The 15,972-nt window shown below is 43.6% G+C and overlaps 1 protein-coding gene across 1 annotated transcript in view; it reads left to right on the forward strand.

The window, feature by feature from the left end:
- The first annotated feature begins 848 nt into the window (after positions 1-848).
- LOC105922159 (zinc finger protein 609) overlaps positions 849-15,972 on the forward strand; it is a 79,297-nt gene continuing 64,173 nt past the window's right edge. The window contains exons 1-2 of the mRNA XM_036130883.1: positions 849-1,216; positions 8,241-8,377. The gene's annotated coding sequence lies outside the window, so the exon portion shown is untranslated. The remainder of the gene's footprint in view (positions 1,217-8,240; positions 8,378-15,972) is intronic.

A 15,972-nucleotide genomic window follows, 5' to 3' on the forward strand; every position in this document is an offset into this window, starting at 1 on the left:
ACCAAGGTATTCTTTTTTCCTTTCTCCCAATTGATTTATACGGTATACTCTTCAATGCTGCATTTAAAATTATCTGAGTGATTTTAGAAGAGCATTCCTCAATATCTTCCTTCATTGAAACAGAAAATATTATTGGATAATGATCACTTCCAATACTTGTATTTTCCTCCACATTCCACTCACATGAATTTGCCAGTCTATCTGATACTATAGTGAGATCGATACATGTGGTTGTATTAGAATGTATATCTATTCTACATGTGCTTTCCTCACCCATCTGCCCCCTTTTAACTGGAGAGGCTGATTACCTTTCTCATTAACCCCCAGCTGCGCGCGATCCCAGCGTCTTCCATATATGGGCAGGAGGAAGCCAGGGTACGCAGCACTACGCTTCTGGGCCAGAATGCCCCGGCTACACATGCGTCTCTGTAACAGAGAGCAAACAACTTGCAAGAAGCTGCAGAAGTAAACATTTCCAACCAGGCACCTTTTGTGTAACTGGAGACTGACTGTGTGGAATGATATAGAATGAAGGTCCCAGAACAGAACCGACTCGTGGGCTTGGGCTGAATTACAGCAGATAAAGCATCCTTAGAAAGCCCAGCTGAAGCTGTGATGTGTGTTGCGTCTGTTTTAACGCCTTCTAGGTCCACGTGAGAGAGCAGCGTGTGCTGACTCCGGGTCCACCAGGATCCAGCCGGCCACTCCGGGTCCACCAGGATCCAGCCGGCCACTCCGGGTCCACCAGGATCCAGCCGGCCACTCCGGGTCCACCAGGATCCAGCCGGCCACTCCGGGTCCACCAGGATCCAGCCGGCCACTCCGGGTCCAGTGGTTTCTGTGATCCGGTGATCCGGGCTTTGGATGTGCTGTAGCCAGCAGCCATCTAGCCCCGCGGTGCTACTGTTGTGCTCCTCTCTGTGTGACCGTTAACCGGGCTACCTGGCCCTGGAGTCTCTGGGAAGCCATCCGCTCATTGACCACCTGCAGTGCGTCCTGCCTCCACCCAGTCCGCAGCGCTGACCCCCTCCCCCCCAGCTGGAGCTGTTTCCCGGTGTGCTGTGCGTTCCCCGGGACCGGGACCGGGACATGGCTGCCCATTGAACTGGGAGCACGTTTTACTCTTCAGTGGCAACAACTTGTCTCTGTGGGATGTGGGACTAGACGAACCCGTGAAGCGTACATGAAGATTCCCTGGAGAGAAATCCCGAGCCGGGTAGGTGATAGATGTGTGTGGGAGGAAGCAGGAGAATGCTAGGAGGGGGTCCCGGAGTTAGCTCAGCGGGCTAGCTGCTGTCTTTGTCTGGAGACGTGCAAGCTAAGGGACGGGAGTCCATCATCGGACACGTCCTCGCTGTGAGCCGCCTGCTTACCTTCACCCTCCGGGTCTGTTATGGACCTAAAGCTGCACGTTTAGATCGCTGTCAATTGCTGCATCATTCTGGATCAAGCAGGCAATCTTGGCTAAACCCGTGAGCTGCCATTCCTGTGTTGTCGGGACGTTTCTTAAACTCCCAGTAAGTGACTTTTGTTTGGCTTAGAAGGTGCTGCTCCTTCAGTCACCTGAACAAGGCAGAGCTGTAACACAGCGAGCCCGGGGCGGCCACCTGCCCTGCAGCACGCTGCCTGGGGACAATGACATGAACCTTGCATTGCAACGTTGAGAGTATTGGACCACATGTGCTCTGACACCTGGAAAGAACTGGCCGAACACTACCAGGGTAGACTATTTATGTCAAGCTTGTCAGGCATGAAGGAAATCCTGCCACTTGGCCTGAAAAGCCCGCGTCCGATAATGGATGCCGCCCGCCGGTGCTGTAGCGGGCCGTGGCGGGCCTCGGATTAGCTCCGTTAAACGTGAGCACGTCCGCTTAGCTCCGCACCGGGGAGTCGACCCTAGCCGTGTGTGCGTGATTGAGACTGTGTCGCTGAACTGAAGCCATCATGAGGCGATGTTTGCATTTCTGCTGGCCTGCTTCTAAAACGCGCTAAAGCTGTGGGCCGCTAGCAGCAGCTAGCAGCAGCTAGCCGCGGCTAGCTGCTGCTAGCTGCTGCTAGCTGCTGCTAGCTGCTGCTAGCTGCTGCTAGCAGCAGCTAGCAGCAGCTAGCCGCTGCTAGCCGCGGCTAGCTGCTGCTAGCTGCTGCTAGCGGCCTGGCTAAAGCTCCGGCTAACAGCCTGCTCTGCGCTACACGGTCACCGAAGGTTTTATTTACGTACAGCTTCTCTGCGCCGGCAGAGGAAATCCTATTGAAGGGTTGCAGCTGTTGACAACTACCTGATAATCCTCTTCATACATCACCCCAAACTAAACATCCAACTGTGACCGTTCCCAGGATGTTACTTTCTCTGAGAGGCCAGCAAGTTTCCCACCATGATGCAGTGGTTCCACATGAGCACGATCTGAATTTAAGCACCCAAACTCTGTCTGGCTGGCTGTGTGTAAGGACATCTAGACCGAAACGTCCAAGAAGCATGCTGTAACCAATTCTGTGACTTTATTAGTTCTAATAAATGTCATGTAAATGGGACAGAAATGTCCTTTCACTCAAAGGTCATCCTTGTAACTGAGGAAGATGATATGTTTTACAATTTAAAGGTACTGATAATATTCTGCCTTGGAATACAGACGTTCATCTTGGATTCTGTTTCAAAGTAAACATATGCAAATGGGTAACTTCTAAAATTAGGAAATAATTAATATTTAGATAACAGGCTCGGTAGGCTAAGTGAGCTTTTGTTTGAGTGTGGAGTGGCACACGTCTTCCTTCCACATAGCTTTCCATTAATGTCCTTGGAGACAGCTCTACATGAGCAGGCAGCTTTTGTCAAGGGCTGTAATAAACAAATATTCTAGCAATTATTCTGACAGTCAAATAGTCGTATAAGAAATGTACATAGTCTGCAGATTTTCTCTTAATTACGTAAGCTTATTTTATGAGTAATAGAAATAAATGTAAAGTTTCAAATGAACAAACCACTCAATTCTTTTTTTGAATAACGATGATAAATCTACAGCTAAAAAGTTCTAGGATCAAAATGTTAAAAGCTCATCCCATTTTGGTTGACTTTACATCAATGCAGTGCAGCTGCCTGTGTTGTGAAAATCAGCGGTGTGCTCAGACATTGTGAGGGGGGGGGCAGGCGCTCAAGTGGAGAAAAAGGCCCATAGTGCAGCACCAGCACATGGAGCTGTCAGCTGCCTTTGTAGTATGATATTTATTACAGGCACAGCTTAAACATCATGTGTGTGTATATATATATATATATATATATATATATATATATATATATATATTTTTTTTTTTTAAATGAATATTCATATGTTGTCTGATGCAGAGTTTTAATAATGTTCAACTCTACAGGTTGGTTTATCAAACAATCAAGCTGGCAACAACAGAAAGTATTAAATTGCTGCACCACCTGAGGAAAAATCAACCCAAAACAAAGATGCATTTTACAAGAATTTTAATTAATAAAGCAACATAATTAGTATAAACACTCAAATAGAAAATACAACTCTAATTTTCACCCAATTTCACAACTGCCTTTTCTCCCTAAGGTCTTAGAAAAGTAGTCCTGTCACTGCAACAAGATTATCTCTTGGTGTAAATAATTGGTGAAAAGTTTCAGTCAGGCATCACGTCCCCATCACTGCACAGTCTGTGCCACTGAAGGTCCATAATGATATCCTCACAGCACTAGATGTAAATAATTCAGTTGTGCTTGTGATGTCACACCTCACAGCTGCCTTTGACACTGTAGACCACGCAGTAGTTGTTTCTCATCTGGAACACTGGTTTGCCTCATATCTAAGCAGTAGATTGTTTTCTGGTATGATTGATGGCTTCCCCTCTGAAATAGCCCCTTGGTCCTCTGGTGTGCCACAAGGCTCTATTCTTGGACCAGTTCTGTTTTCTCTCTATTTGTTGCCACGAGGACTTATGATCTCCATACACAAGGTCTCTTTTCATTGTTATGCTGATGACATACAACTTTACTTACCAATGAACCAGAACGACTATAATACTCTTTGTTTATTGCAAAACTGTCTGCCTGACATCAAGCAGTGGTTGTCTCCAAAATGTCTCCTCCTAAATGAAGGGAAAACTGAGTTCTCTTCAATTCTAAACAATCTTGTCAGGCCCTAAGCCTTGGTCCTATTTCCCCACCTTTTACGTCAGCCATGAGAAACCTAGGTGTGATTTTTTTTTTGACAGCACTCTGAAGTTTAATAAACAGCTTAACTCAGAAATGCAGCTGCTTGCTTTCTCTCAAACGCTCCCATATCACACCCATTCTCTGGGTTCGCTTCAGGATAGACTTTAAAGTCCTGCTGTTTGCTTTTAAAGTCATAAATCAGCATATATGTCTGAACTTTGATCGGTTTGCCACAACATCAGGGCGTCATCAGAACTTCTGACCATGCGTGTCCCCAGGACTAGGTGCAGAAAATAGAGTGATCGTTCTTTTGCTGTTTTTGCTCCTAAGTTGTGGAACACTTTACCACCAGAGCTACGATCCATTGCTGAGCTAGACATTTTTAAATCAAAAAAACAAAACTAAAAACGCATCTGTTCAGACAGGCCTTTCACTCCTATCCTGCGGATAATGTTTTCCTTTGTTTATTTGGTGGTTTTATTTTTCTATAGACCTGTTTTGAATTGTGCTATTATGCACTTTTTTGTTTTTATTCTGTTATTTTCCTATAATGTTTTTCTATTTTGTCTCACCATTTTTTTCTTTGTATTTTAACATGTAAAGCCCTTTGTGCACCCTATGGCTTGTTGAAAAGTGCTATATAAATAAACTTTGAACTTATCCTACATGCCTCACATTTAGTGAACTTTATTAAAGGAATTATTAATAGACAATACTCAGCTCATTTGGCCTAAAATGTATTTAAATGAAATGTTTAACAGACAGAGCTAACTTGACTTCTGTATTTGCAATAAAAACAACATAAGTGATATAGAAGTCACGGGGGATCATTATAGCAAATATAGTAACTCCATATGTAAGGCATATGTAATATTTCTATAAAATGGTGTTATTCTTTCATTGATTAAAAGCTTGACATCAGACTGGTGCTTTCACACAGTCCAGGAAGTCTGGCCTCCTGCCACAGCATTCCAGCCTGGGGGGAATCATACCCCCGCATTTGCAGAGATCACAGCTGAACCATAGGGAGATGTGACTGTCTCAGGGTTTGGATTGGACCACCGCTCTGTTTTCACTTGTTTCATTGTGTTGAAACGTCTTCCATATTCAGCAGTGGAGGGACAGGAGACAGTCAAATAATGCCAACAAATCAGGGCAGGGATGCTGACGGCTCCTTACAACGTGGACACCAGAGGTCTCCAGGACAACCTTGAGTGGTCCATAAGTGTTTCCAGTTGTGTCACCAAAATCTGAAATATTTATAGAAATACATGACTGGACTGCTCTAATAAACCAACCTGCAGTTTGGTCTCCTGACTCTGCCAGCTTGGTGACATGCAGAATCCCTCCACTGGCATCCTGGAACCTGCGGGTCATGCTCTCAACTTGCCCATTGATCACTTCTTTGTGTGCGGTAACGAGGGCCTTGTTATCACCCGCTCTAGTAAGTGATATTCCCTCATAGCTGTCTACACTAGTGGCTTTCATCATGGGTCCCTGTCTGATGAATAACAGCAGCACACTTTCTTCCTGTTTTGCTGAGGTAACCTTTTTAAAAAGAAAAATGGGAAAGTACTTAAACGTAAACATACCTGGTTTTGCACTTCTGGAGTAAAGCCTTTGTTGAGGTCAAGGCACAGTGGGCCCCTGCTATAGTGATGACGGGCCTCTGCAGACAGGTGGGCAGGTTACTCAGATGTGTGAGAGTCATGCTGGACGTCACAGCAGAAGCAAACAGCTTAACTACCAGTAGAGGAGTACTTTCTGGCTCTGGCCTGTTAGACACCTCGGATAGTTTGGGCATCAGGAGATTGAATCTTTGGAAACAGACACATAAACAATTGTCAATAATGATGAAATATGTTATTAGTTGTAACTTATTTATTAGACATATACATATCAGGGATTACTGAGTACCACTTAGCATGCTAATCTAGAACCACTACCTTCTCAAGGTGAAGGATGGGCCCCTGGTACCATTTCAGGAAGTTGTCCAGAGCACACAACAGGTGTCCTAGCCATCGGATCCCACCAATTCTGGTGGGCACAATGACGTACAGCCAAGAGCCTGGAAGCTGTTAATCAGGTTTGACCTGTTAAGCAGACCTTTGTGATAAAAAGAGTAGAGGTCTCCAAGCAGGTTCTCTACTTTCTGGAACATCACATGTGACCGCATGGCTCCAGAAAAGCTCAGTTCCAGGTGGTGTGCCATGCAGTGGATGCCAACAATATAGGCATTGTTGCCCTTCAGCTTGCTGACGGCACCACTGTTGGATCCGCTCATCACTGAAGGCCCATCAGTTCCTAGAACGAGCAGCTTGCTCGCCCAGTCATCACTCACTCCATCCATGATGCAACAGATGGCTTGGCTCAGGTGTCTGTCTGCCTTCTCCACCGACGTGATGCCAACCAGCTTTGATTCAGTTTTGCCCTGGTGACTTAATCTGATATAAACTAAATCCTCGTTCACAGAGCTGTCTGTGGAGCCATCATTGGTAGTTTTGTGTTTGTAAGATTCTCTTTGGTTTTCTTCAAAGGTGGACGGATATTTTCTGCTGACACTTGCGTTTTTGTCTTGTATCTGTATCGGCCAGTATGTGCATGTGTTGGCCGTTCCATCAGCGCCTTCAGCCGCCATGCTGTGACGTCACGTGACGCGCATACAGTGCCGCCGCCTCTGTGGCAGAGAGCGGCTCTTAATAGAAATCATATGTATTGATAATTATCAACAAATTCAAAACGTATATTTTAAGTGCAGCCTGCCAATTATTTTATACTGTTGCTTAGCAACCTATTTTCAGATACAGAACACAAAAACACTGAATTCAAACTTAGCGTTTTATTCAACCAACTTTTTACCAAAACTGCAAGTTTTTAAAAAAAAAAAAGAAAAAAAGAATGCGTGTTCTCTGAACTCTTTGAAAGGGGCAGAGCTTGGTTCCTGGGTCTGCCTTTGTGATGTGTTGGAAAGCCGTAATGACTGTAATATTAACCTACATGCTAGAATGCAAATGGAAGGAAAACGTATTCTATTGAATTTTTTATTGACCCTTTTTTTTCTATCATCGATATACGTCTATCGATCGATATATATTGTTATTGAATTATCGTACAGCCCTATGTAAGACTGATTGCCAATAATAACAAGAGTAAGTTTTCAACTTGTATTGTATTTTAAACTGTCTAATTTAGCTGTGTGTATATATATATATATATATATATATATATATATATTTTTTTTTTTTTATATATATATATATGTATATATATATATATATATATATATATACACATATATGGGTACTTGTTGCATTGCATTAAAATTATTTCTACGAGCATTAAAAGAGCATTAAAAAGCATTAAATTAAGGATACTCATTCCTGTATAAACCCTGATAAAGCTTTGCTGAAGCACCTCAGAGGGCATTATCCCGCTTATACCATGGTCGCTTACGAAACCAATAAATATTAAATCAAATTTTAAGAATTTTTGTATTTTTTTTACACTTATAATAGTACATTTTTCACGAGAAGCGGCTAAAATAACTATTTAATGTCTCTCGTTGTAACACGTTGCCAAAAATATTTGACTGAAACTTTTTATATAGGTTTTTTATAACACTTTTTAACAAATATCCTGCAGCCAATCAGAATCCAGTATTGACTGAGACCATGGTATAAATATTGTGTATATATAATTGACAGCAACACAGGACCCCAGTCTGTGCTTTGATGGCAGCACGGTGGCCTCGGCCTGACACCGGTGACTTCAGTGGCTGGCGCTGATATCCGATTGGATCTGTCCCAACTCTGAGTCCAGCCATGACTGAGAGCAATCTTTTTGGGTTTTTTTTGTTGTGGGAATGTTTTGGCCCTCTTGTCACGGAGGTATATAAGCGTTAATGTAAAACTTGATGATTGATCAAACTGTGGTTTTCCTTTTTTTAATGAATGAAATCTTTTAAAGACAATAATGTTAAAGTGGACTGCTAATAGGGTGGTGACCTGAAACCTTACCTGGATGATGTTAAACACAGAGGAACAGTCCCAGAATGTGTTTGTAACTGCTCTCCTCTCTTCAGGTGAACAGCAGCTTGTTGAAGCAGGCAGACGATGCCGTCATTAATTCCAATCTGAGGATGAAGTGCAGACTGCAGCTTTCTAAGGCGGCGCTCATCTGAGGTTGGAGATGGGCCAGCCCCAGTCTCTTCAGCTCAAGGTAACTGTTCACTGACCGTTCAGGCAGATCAACCCACTGTGGGTGTTTTACATGGCTCTTTCTGATTGGTTGTAACTAATCTCCATTTAGATTACTTCACTTTGAAATGGTGTTTAAATTTGTTGAAATATAAAAATACAAAGCAACAAATCGATAAAAAAATCAACAATTAAAAGCGTTAGCAATAAATTTCAACGTAGTTCGGGGTGGCGCCTGACCGTCAGTCTGGCGGCTCGTCTAAAGCGGCTGTTAGCTCGTTAGCTGGTTAAAGACAGGAGCTTGTTTACATGCGCAACGTTCGCTGATGTGATCGAAACGTGTTCAGATTAAAAGGAAAGAAATGATTCCGTAGGCACCGTTTATATGAGCTCAAAATCCAATAATCCGACCATGACGTGCGTTTACTTGCACTAAGCTTTATTCATGGTAGAGACTCTCTGACGTTAGCAGAGTTGTTGAATTTCCATAAAACAACCGCAGAAGTTTGATACTTCATATGGAAAAAACCGACAAACGCAGCGGTTCTGTTGGTGCTGGCTGATGTGAGCGCATAGAACGGACCGGCACCAGGTTCTGAGTGGTTGAGAGAGCGGGAGGAAATGATGATCGTCCCTAAACGTTGTGTGCTGCACAGCGCTGTGGCTCATCCTCCACATGCAGCGCTGTAAGTTCATGAGTTAATCGGAACAAGTGTTTAGATGGACGCTGATCGGATTATGGATCATAAACCAGCCCTCTCAATCACAATACAATTTCATTCTGATGATAATTTGTAAATTAAGCTTTAAGTTTGAATTTGCTGACAGTCTGAGTGAAGGTACCGTATGGGAGAGAGGAGCAGTTCTCTGAACTAACTTTTTTAGAATCAAGAGTCTTTATTGTTGTCATGTAACCATAATGAAATTTTGGTGAGACAAATTAAAAACACATAGAGAAAAACGAGAGTTGGGCATCCCCAAAGGACACCCTCAAAAATGTAAAACCCTCAGAAGAAATTAAAAGTATTAAATAACTAATACCGCTTTTTGACACTTCAAGAAACTTTGAAAAAAAACCCATATAAAATAAACATCCTTGGAAGAAAAATATGCACATGGACAAATGTAGCATTTAGTATTTGCATAAAATGCAGCTTGTGCTTAAACAGTCCATGAAATGGGCTGGAGGTTTATTTGATTGTCAGAAGTGCTGTTTTTGCACTGGTTTCATTCTTATGTATTTCTTCCCTAGGTGCATAGGGTGACCAAACGTCCGTATTTCCCGGGACATGTCCGTATTTCATGTCCTGTCCCGGGCGTCCCGGGCGTCCCAGGTTTTTTTTAGAAAGTGAGGAAATGTCCTGTTTTTTAAATTACCTTCATTGGACCATTAAATTGACCATTAAATTGACGTCACACGCACTGCGCACGACGCTGCGTGTGACGTAATCCCTGAGCCGCGTCAGTGCGGGCAGCCCTGTTCTTAATCAGAAGATAGATAGCGTGGCTGTCAGTACGCCAACAACATACCAAAGCTCAAATGTATGTTTCCCTGCTTTCAGACCGGGTCGAGACAAATGGGAGGCCTTTATTGTGCTATTCATTCATTACAGGAAATGTTAAGCATTTTTTAATAAATACATTTTGAATAAAATTATCATTTGTTATTGGAATTATTGCTGTTGACTTTTACTGAAAAGCATTTTTAATAAACCAACTGTAAATATCATGTTATTGTAGGATTACGTAGGCCTATGTTAAGTGAGTGCATGCCACAGACATCTCTATGCATGGGAACAGAGATCCCAACCCCATCCCCCACCCCCCCGCTCCAATGTGTCCTGGTTTTCCCAAATGAAAATATGGTCACCCTATAGGTGCACTAGAACAAGGGTGAGGTTCAACAGGCTGAACATGAACACAGCATTGCATGCACAAGAGCGTGATAACGTCAGCCTCCTTTGGTCCAGTCAAAGCTCTGCTTTTCAAAATGTGCTGCAGATTACGCTTGCTGTAATATTTGTGAGGCGAAGTACAAGGCCAGCGGCGGGAAGACCTCTAATCTGTGGAAGCACCTGGTCACTGCTGTGAATTTAGCAAATTTCTTGCTATATTTGGCGACTTTTCAGACCAATCCAGTGAACTTTTTTTTTTATAAAGAGAGACTCGCGAAAAATCTAGCAACTTCTGTTATTGTTGGTGATTTCCCGTGAAAGTTCAGCAGTTACTGTCTTTGGAGAGCCAAGCACTTCTTCGTCCTGAAACCCGCCTGCAGTCAGAGCAAAGTAAATGTGTAAATTTGTAAATGTATCCTGGCCTGATTTACAAAGCCGGATAAAATATGTTTTTAATATACTATATTTTTCAGACCATAAGGCACAAACTGATGGTGCGCCTTATAATCCGGTGTGCCTTCTACTGTTGTGCTTACTGAGTGATTTTATTTGGTACAAGGCGCTCAAAAATCTGTTAACATGTGTAAATACGACTTTGGTTAGCATCAAAGCCGCTCCGCTCAATGGTTTTTCGGAGCATTACGGTACACTGTGTCACTACCTTATCGGCCCGTAACAGGACCCCTGAGCAGTCTGCAAGACTGCCTGACTGTAATGTCTAGACTAGAGGTGATGTAAGGCAGCCCACGCCTGGAGTACGCACTAGGAACGATAATGTTTATTTTGGCCTTATGTTAGAAACAGGGCAGTGTAGTCCAACAACTCTGTCTTCCTAATAGAGACGGATAGCTCTCCCTCTCAGGAGAGAGCGGCGTATGCGGAGGGATACTGCAAAAAGGGAACTTAAAGTAAGTAATTAGTGTAGTCCTTGATTTAGAAGCTAAATAAGACTGTTTGCCAATGGGATGAGTATGTTTACCCCTTAAATAAGATATACCCCGTTTACACCACCCTTTTTTAACCGTGTCCAGACCAGTCTGAGCTCGGTAACCGAGATAACCATCGAGTGTAAACGGTCAGCAGACACAACCGGACCGCGCTAGACACAACCGGACCGCGCTAACTGCAGACCAGTTCCTGGTGTGGTCTCGGCCTGGTTCTTTCTGGCCCGGTTATCTGATAAAGAGCGCATGAGCAGACCGCGTCATGCCCTTACAGTCAGCTGACTGTCAGCGTTTTTTCCGGCGTGTCTGGATGCACGTCCCGATTCACACTCCATTCAGACAAATTTCAGACATTCATAATAATCCTAGCTTCCTTACCGTGACACACGGTTTCCAGTGATGATTCTGCTTAGCAGTGTGATGAACCTCAGCGTCTGTTGTTGTTTCCTGCGTCTGTAAATCCTTATTAGACGTTCGTTTGTCTTATCCACGTCCCAAAAGCCGACTCTGTCTAACCATAACATCCTGAATGTTACGGGGGCCGCCATTTTGATTTGCTCGGTTCCGCCTTCAATCCCAGAGAACAGTAGTACCGCAGATCGTCACCCCGATTGTAAAAAAAAAAAAAAAAAAAACCTGGTGCTGACCCAATCAACTTCAACAACCTCCGTCCTATCTCCAATTTACCCTTCATTTCCAAAATTCTTGAAAAAACAGTTACCTCCCAGCTCCATACTCACCTATCTGCCAACAGCCTGTATGAAGAATTTCAGTCTGGTTTTCGGCCACTCCATAGCACTGAAACATCACTCATCAAAATCACCAATGACCTCCTCATGGCATCTGATTCTGGACTACTCACCCTCCTCATCCTCATCCTCCTCGACCTGAGTGCAGCCTTTGACACCATCTGTCACACCACTCTCCTCAGTAGGCTTTCTTCCATTGGCATCACTAACACTCCATTGGACTGGTTTATTTCCTACTTCTCTGGCCGCACTCATTTCATTCAACCGAAGACCCTCAAATCCAAATGAAATAAAAGCCTGGTTCACCAACAACTTCCTTCAATTAAACAGTAGTAAAACTGAGGTTCTCCTCATCGGCACCAAATCAACTCTTTCCAAAACCGACAGCTTCCCACTTATTATTGACAGCTCCTCCATCTCACCCTCCCCCCAGGTTAAGAGTCTGGGTGACATCCTCGATAGCACCCTATCTTTTCAATCCCATATCAATAACATTACCCGGTCTGCCTACTTTCACTTAAGAAACATCAACCGCCTCCGTCCCTCCCTTACCCCACACACTGCTGCTATACTTGTCCACAGCCTCGTCACCTCCCGACTGGATTACTGCAACTCTCTCCTCTTTGGCCTTCCTCAGAAATCACTCCATAAACTACAACTGGTCCAGAACTCAGCTGCTCACATTATAACAAGGACTCCCTCTATCCACCACATCACTCCGGTCCTCCGACAGCTTCACTGGCTCCCTGTGCAGTTCCGCATTCAATATAAAACTCTCATGGTGACATTCAAGGCCCTTCACCACCTAGCCCCCCCTTATCTGTCAGGCCTCCCGCATGTTCCCACCCCCTCCCGTGCTCTTAGATCATCATCTGCTTTACCCCTGTCTGTCCCTTCCGCCCGTCTCACCACGATGGGGAGCAGAGCATTCAGCCGCTCTGCCCCCCGCCCCTGGAACTCTCTACCACCCCTACTTAGAAACACAGACTCACTTCTCCATTTTAAATCACAACTCAAAACTCATCTGTTTATGACTGCCTATTCTCTTTAATTATCAATTTCCATGTCCCAGCATCGGTATTTTTTAAATGTTTTTTGTTTTGATTTTTGTTTCTGACATTCTGTTTTTTACCCTTCTGTACGGTGACCTTGAGTGTCTAGAAAGGCGCCTTTTAAATAAAATGTATATTATTATTATTATAGTGTGGTGTGTAAACGGTTGTCAGAACGAGGCTCGGCTTGGTTAACTGATCCAAGCTCGGACTGGTCTGGGCTCGGCTCGGTTATAAAAGTGTAGTGTAAACGGGCCTATAGAGGCCCATTCTCCTAAGTTTATTCCAAGTCAGATGCAAATCAATAACCCACCTCTCACTGTCCTGGGTTGTTAGAGGCTATTGCTTGGTGTGAGTGGGTACTTGGTCACCTTAATGACGATGAGACGTAGTAGTTTCTTTTGAATGAGTTGGAGGACTCGTTGGTCAGGAAACCATGCTAAAACGTGCTTGGTGTATAAATAAATGTTTTCCTGACGAGGGCTGCAACATTAACTTGAAGGTTTCTCATTTCCTTGAAAACTGTCACAAAAGACAGTTTAGAATCTAGACGAGTCTGCATATTAAAGGAGAAGTCCAGTCAAAACCAGAAATCAAACTGCTGAAAGTACTTTAAATATAAAACTACTGCATACTGTGCAATAAATTATACGTTTTTTTAATTAAGAATAATTTTCATTTAATCATGTTTATGTGGAGGAACCCATCTTGTTCAAGAATAGTAATGTCACCTCCCATTTTGTGGCGTCACTTAGCGGACCCGCTGTTGAGCAAGTTCCAACGCTCAACAGTGTTTGTCACGACGCACTATTTTCCAACATGGTGACGACTGGTGCTCTGTGCGAAGCAGAGAGTGATGAAGTACTTAGTGACAGTGATGGGAGTTCTGTGGAGCTATCATCATCTGATAGCAATATGGATTTTTTAGAAGAGTTTCTTGACAGAAACCGGACTTTTGACGGAATCCAGCGTACCTATTTCCAGTGCAAACTCAGTCAGGTCCTACAGTATATATATATATATATATATATATATATATATATATATATATATATATATATATATATATATATATATATATATATATATATACACTCACCGGCCACTTTATTAGGTACCCCTTGCTAGTAACGGGTTGGACTCCCTTTTGCCTTCAGAACTGCCTCAATTCTTCGTGGCATAGATTCAACAAGGTGCTGGAAGCATTCCTAAGGGAGTTTGGTCCATATTGACATGATGGCATCACACAGTTGCCGCAGATTTGTCGGCTGCACATCCATGATGCGAATCTCCCGTTCCACCACATCCCAAAGATGCTCTATTGGATTGAGATCTTGTGACTCTGGAGGCCATTTGAGTACAGCGAACTCATTGTCATGTTCAAGAAACCAGTCTGAGATGATTCCAGCTTTATGACATGGCGCATTATCCTGCTGAAAGTAGCCATCATGGGTTGGGTACATTGTGGTCATAAAGGGATGGACATGGTCAGCAACAATACTCAGGTAGGCTGTGGCGTTGCAACGATGCTCAATTGGTACCAAGGGGCCCAAAGAGTGCCAAGAAAATATTCCCCACACCATGACACCACCACCACCAGCCTGAACCGTTGATACAAGGCAGGATGGATCCATGCTTTCATGTTGTAGACGCCAAATTCTGACCCTACCATCCGACTGTCGCAGCAGAAATCGAGACTCATCAGACCAGGCAACGTTTTTCCAATCTTCTATTGTCCAATTGTGATGAGCTTGTGCAAATTGTAGCCTCAGTTTCCTGTTCTTAGCTGAAAGGAGTGGCACCCGATGTGGTCTTCTGCTGCTGTAGCCCATCTGCCTCAACGTTCAACGTACTATGCGTTCAGAGATGCTCTTCTGCCCACCTTGGTTGTAACGGGTGGTTATTTGAGTCACTGTTGCCCTTCTATCAGCTCGAACCAGTCTGGCCATTCTCCTCTGACCTCTGGCATCAACAAGGCATTTCCGCCCACAGAACTGCCGCTCACTGGATGTTTTTTCTTTTTCGGACCATTCTCTATAAACCCTAGAGATGGTTGTGCGTGAAAATCCCAGTAGATTAGCAGTTTCTGAAATACTCAGACCAGACCTTCTGGCACCAACAATCATGCCACGTTCAAAGTCACTCAAATCACCTTGCTTCCCCATACTGATGCTCGGTTTGAACTGCAGGAGATTCTCTTGACCATGTCTACATGCCTAAATGCACTGAGTTGCCGCCATGTGATTGGCTGCTTAGAAATTAAGTGTTAACGAGCAGTTGGACAGGTGTACCTAATAAAGTGGCCGGTGAGTATATATATATATGTATGTATATATATATATATATATATATATATATATATATATATATATATATATATATATATCGTATTTTCCTGACTATAGAGCTCACCTCTATATAAGCCGCACCCACTAAGTTTAAAAAAAAAAAACTAGAGAAGTACATATAAAAGCCGCACCGGGGTAAAAGCCGCTGATAACAACTGAAATGGTTACCGGTACCTCGTTTAACAGAACACAACTGAACAAACTGTAGCACAAAAGTAAAAGTGCTGATCAAACAAAACAGAAAAGTTATTGATTTATTTATTCATCGTCCTCCTGCACACTGAAACCACTGAAGTCTTCTTCTTCAGTGTCGGACTTGAACAGCATCAGAAGAGCTTCGTCACATACCTTCTCTGTGTGAATATCAGAGTTGCTCTCCGTGTCGCTGTCATCCCGGGGTGAAGCTGCTCTGAAGCTGTGGTGCCCTCTTCACGCAGCAGTCCGGCCTTTCGGAACCCGTTGGTAATGGTAGATTCCTTCACGCTGCTCCACGCTGTTAGGATCCACTGACAGACATCAGAAAATGATGCTCTTCGCATGCGGCCAGTTTTTGTGAAGGATTTTTCGCCGCTCGTCATCCAAGCCTCCCATTCACACCGGAGTGCTGCTTTAAACGCTCGATTCACACT

This window comes from Fundulus heteroclitus, unplaced genomic scaffold (assembly GCF_011125445.2).
Source record: "Fundulus heteroclitus isolate FHET01 unplaced genomic scaffold, MU-UCD_Fhet_4.1 scaffold_39, whole genome shotgun sequence".
Lineage (NCBI taxonomy): Eukaryota > Metazoa > Chordata > Actinopteri > Cyprinodontiformes > Fundulidae > Fundulus > Fundulus heteroclitus.